The following is a 5,312-nucleotide window of genomic DNA, read 5'->3' on the forward strand; positions in this document are numbered from 1 at the left end:
AAAACATGGAAATAATTTGTCGTTTTATCTTGCAAAGATATGCTTTCTTCTTCTGTTTTCCACACACATTTTTATGAAAATGGATATAGTACTTTTTTTTTTCTGGATTATAATTTTTTTTTTCATCTAAAAAAAAAAAAGGTTTCATCTGAAACAGGCTATAAAGCAATCAAGGTCAAGCGCAAAGCACGCACATTGGGATGGGTGACAAATGAGAAAAGGCAAGTGAGTTTGTTTCGAGTTTGTATTGTGTATTTTCCAGCAACCACGCCGCTAGTTTCACTTTCGCTTTAAATATTTAGGCTGGGCGTTTATAATATATGTTTATAGTGAATGCCACTATAATTTGTGCTTGTTTTTTTCTTATATTTTCGTTCTTTTTTTTCTATTCTGAACATTGCTAAATTTACAGGATTTTTTTGTGGAGTGTGGGGAATATACATGTTTCTAATGTTTGTAAACATTTCGTTTATTTTACATTATTTCTGAATGAAATTATAAAATGTCTTACATATCAATCGACTTGTACACCAATGCAACTGATCTGTGTGTCATAAAGTGCTCATAAAAAATAGGTAGAGATGGTACAAGAATAGAACTGCCATGTATGTACAAGTATACATACAGTACAGTTGTCGTCAATTTAATAATAATAAAAAAAAAAAGCTTAATTTGTCATGCACATATTATGCGGCCCCTCACTTCGTGTGGGAAACTTGATGTGGCCCTTGAAGTCAAAAAGTTTGCCCACCCCTGCATTAGAATATAGTTTTTTTTGTTTGTTTTGTTTTTTAATGTTAATGCAGGTAGTTCTTAAAATAACCAGGCACTCACTTTGTGTATTTCTCCAGTCTCTGATGTTCCTGGTTCCTCCACTATTGTCAGTGCATCATCTTAAAAAAGAAACAGTAAACAAGTATCCATTAGGGGTGTAACGGTACACAGATGTCACGGTTCGGGGGTCATGGTTTGATACGATTTCGGTACAACAAACTGGAAAAAAAACAAATCTACTATGCTAGGTTTCTTTTCATTTATTTTGAATAGACAGTATTACGACACGTAACGTAGCCTTTATACGCAGAGTTTCAGTTCATTTTTGTGACATGCTTAATTTGTTCAAGAAAGGAAACTCAAATGGCAGAAAGCGACATCCTATTTGTTTTCTTTATTTTACAAAAGCACAATGTTTTGTTTTCATTGTGAGTGTACACAAATAAAAGTAGACCTTTTACAGTGGTGCAGTTTTAATAAGACAATAAGTGTTTTAAGTTGATTCTGCTGGTATAAGGAAACAGTTGAAGTGAGCGCGCCGGCGCACACACACACACAAAACACATCAGTTCCAGCATTGCTAACTTGACAGCGCAGTTGGTACTTTATCAAAATAAAATACAGTGAACCAAACATCAGCACGCCTGCCTCTGTGTCACCGTTGAAACGCGACTGAAGTACAAAGCCTATAATTTACATAATGAATAATAGTTTAGCATTCAGATACATCGCAAATATGGAAATATTATGGAATATTTGGATTTGTGCCGAATGAGAATGGTAGGATACACAAGCACAAAGCTCCATTTCGCAAACAGTTGAGTGCGCAAGCCTTTAAATATACTCCTTTGTCAGTCTATGAGAGACGCATTCAGAATCAGCACATGGTCACTGTCTAGTGGGCTTTGTTTTCAAGTGTGCAACTTATGGCATTCGCTGTTCTTCTGCTGGCAGTTATCAAACAGCGTTGCATTGCTGCGGGCGCCCCCTTCTGGATTGAGGGTGAATTGCCTGTATTTGTTGTAAGGTCTCATGCACCGAACCAAGATGTCTGTACTGTGATGGTTCAGTACGAATACATGTATCGTTACACCTCTAGTATCCATGTATCCAGTATGCCAGCATGAAATTTGTCAATACCCAGCCCTAGTAAATAATAGACAATATTGTGTCTAAAATATAACACAATATTAACTTATTTGTCCAATGACAATATTACCTATAAAGCCATAGCAGAACTGTGCATCATGATTCAATGGTCCATTCATAAAGAGAACCATTTACATCATTCTGAATGAATCATCCGCTTGAAGAAATTGAATGAATGAGTGACTTGCTCAGTAAAACATTCATCTACTGGCAGTTTTTGTTTCTAATTTATAGTACCATTTCATTAATAATAATAATAATTATTTTTCTTCTTATTATTATTATTATTTTACATTAATAAAAAAAAACATTAAGGGATAAGTCACCCAATGTATGTATGCATATATTATCCAGAGGTGGGCTATCCAAAGAAGCACACATGGACATAGCTGGTTTGCAGCAAAATAAATTTGATAAATACCAATGAATCGAATAAATACAAATGAAAGCATGTGTTCACACTTGTCATGTTTGGTTCTATTATAATGAACTCTAGTGCGATTGCAGTGTTAGTGCGGTTCATTTGAGTAAGTGTGAACGCTGCCATACGAACCCTGGTGCGCACCAAACAAGCGGGCCGAGACCGCTAAAAAGATGGGTCTCAGTCCACTTCCAAACGAACTCTAGTGTGGGTCGAATGAAATATGAATGCAACATGGACCAAATACTTATAAAATAAGATGTTATGACGAGATGGTTTTTCTACAGATCATCTATTATGGTATCAGACTCATCTTCTCTCTCATAGACCAAGAGAATCATCTCAAAATGATCAATCTTGTAACCAAACACTTTCTGAAGCCATTCAAGACTCATCCCAGACAGCAGCTGACTCCACGCCGGATCCGGTTTAAAACCGGCTAATCCGCGTTACAGTCACATCCGTTTCAGTGCTGTAACACGTTTTCTTCAGTTCCCTACGCGCTTGGTATCCATACATCTCAGCTGTTTTCACGTTCAAAAATTCTAAATTAATAATCCGGAATTCCTAGGCGGATACAGACTGCTCGCTGTTATCCTCAAAAACCTCACCAAGGTATGTCACACCGTGTGATCAAACTGTTCTACTAATAAATTAATTTCTTATTATGTTGTGTACTCGATAACTTAAAGGTTTGGTGTTTTTATTGCTCCTTAGATCTGTGTTGGACTGTAATGTTGGCGAACACTTAGGCCTGTGTTATCAGAGGACTTGCTAACATGAAGAAAACGGTCCAGAGGTCTGTAATTATACGTAATTAACGGATTTTAACTTAATTACTTAATTTAAACTTTAGTAATTTTAACTGCTTCTATTAATTTTAATTGTTTAAGATTGCTGCGTGATAACTAGTGTGATGAGCTAGCAATGTTAATGTTTAAGTGCTAACCCTTAAGGCTGCATGCATTTATTTGATCAAAAATAAAGTTAAAAAAGTAATATTGTGAAATATTATTACAATGTGAAATAACTATTTTCTATTTGAATATATTTTAAAATGTAGTTTATTCCTGTGAATTTTCAGCATCATTACTCTAGTCTTCAGTGCATAATCTTTCAGAAATCATTCTAACATGCTGATTTAGTGCTGCATTTTTATTGGTACTCAGTTATCAATAATGGTTCTTATTATTATCGTAAAAACACTGTTTTTGCTGCTTAATATTTCCTGGAAACATTTTTATGATTCTTTTATTAATATAAATGTCAAAAGAACATTATTTATTTGAAATATACATTTTTGAAACATTATAAATGTTTTTACTTTTATCAATTTAATGCCTTGTAATTTATTTATTCAGCTTTGCCATCACAGAAATAAATGTACTTTTCATTCATCAATAAATCCTGAAAAAAAGTATCACAGGTTCCCCCAAAAAAATTAAGCAGCACAACTGTTTCCAACACTGAGCTTTGATCAAAGCAATAAATAATATTTTGAAGTATATTAAAATAGAAGAACATCATTTTCTATCTTAATTCTTCACAATATTATTCACAAAGAAAATAAATATTTTAACTGATAATAACTTTTAAAATTGTAATTAAATTTATTTCTGTGATGGCAAAGCTGAATAAATAACTTTTCATTCATCAATAAATCCTGAAAAAAGTATCACAGGTTCTCAAAAAAATTCAGCAGCACAGCTGTTTCCAACACTGAGCTTTGATCAAAGCAATAAATAATATTTTGAAGTATATTAAAATAGAACACCATTATTTAAAATTGTAATACTTCACAATATTACCGTTTTTTTTTTCTGTATTTTTGATCATATAAATGCTGGCTTCATAAGCAAGAGACTTATTTTAAAAACATTAAAAGTAGTAATGTGTCCAAACTTTTGACCAGCCCAGTCCCCTTATTAAGCAGGCAGAATGCTTTAAGGTGCATCCTGAATGATAAAAACAGAGAGGGGCACTGAAGAGACAGACATGTATTACATTATATTGTTTGGTATGGTTTTTTATTTATAAAATCTTTGCCAAAAGATGCTTTTATTTCTGTTAACAGTATGCTCCATGTTAATTGAGTAAATTAATTGAGAAATTGTCCAGCAACACTATATAACAATTTGTTTCAATTTCAGGTTCCACCTGAGAGCCGGGACTGTAAAATAGTAAGGTGAGTCCTTTTTTCTTTTTCTTTTAAGTGTTCAGTGCAGGTTGAGTTATTCAAGCTATTTGAATGCCACAATGGATAATTGAGTATTGATAATATTGAGTGCCTGATAATGTTACTAGTGCTGTTCAAAAGATACTGTTTGTTAGGGCCGATTGTGGCTTGCAGCTTTCTGGAGAAATGCTCCTTTAAATAACTTCACACTCAGCATCCTGAACAATATACCTGTTATGACAGATCTTATGTGTGTGTGTGTGTGTGTGTGTGTTTATATATACAGTATGTGTGTGTATATGTACAGTATGTATGTATGTGTATATATGGCAATAACATTTTTGTCCACATTTAATGTTTTTTTTAGAGACAATGAAAAGGAGGGAACTGTCTTTTAAGCTGTGGAGTCAGACGGAGGGCTCGCATTTACCTCACAAACGGCATTGCAGAGGACTCTATTACAACTAGAACCAACTCAAGCACACAATGGTGACACACAACTCCCTGTGATATGAAAATTTCCCTGTGGTAGTTATTCAGATTCTTCTCATTCTCATTGTGTAGCACTGGTTTAAAGGGTTAGTTCACCCAAAAATGAAAACTCTGTAATTAATTAGTCACCCTCATGTCCTTCTAAACCCGTAAGACCTCCGTTCATCTTCAGAACACAAATTAAGATATTTTTGATGAATTCTGAGAGCTCTCTGACCCTTCATAGACAGCAATGTAATTACCACGATCAAGGTCCAGAAACATAGCAAGGAGATCGGTAAAATAATCCATGTGACATCA

At 34.1% G+C, this 5,312-nt stretch overlaps 1 long non-coding RNA gene across 1 annotated transcript; it reads left to right on the forward strand.

Moving 5' to 3' along the window:
* The first annotated feature begins 2,911 nt into the window (after window positions 1–2,911).
* LOC107675160 (uncharacterized) lies at window positions 2,912–5,106 on the forward strand. The gene is made up of 4 exons (XR_001632577.1): window positions 2,912–2,959; window positions 3,062–3,143; window positions 4,495–4,529; window positions 4,888–5,106. It is a non-coding gene; the product is annotated as an uncharacterized LOC107675160 (long non-coding RNA).
* The last annotated feature ends 206 nt before the right edge of the window (window positions 5,107–5,312 follow it).

The sequence above is a fragment of the Sinocyclocheilus anshuiensis genome, unplaced genomic scaffold, assembly GCF_001515605.1.
Source record: "Sinocyclocheilus anshuiensis isolate Anshui unplaced genomic scaffold, SAMN03320099.WGS_v1.1 scaffold1728, whole genome shotgun sequence".
NCBI lineage: Eukaryota > Metazoa > Chordata > Actinopteri > Cypriniformes > Cyprinidae > Sinocyclocheilus > Sinocyclocheilus anshuiensis.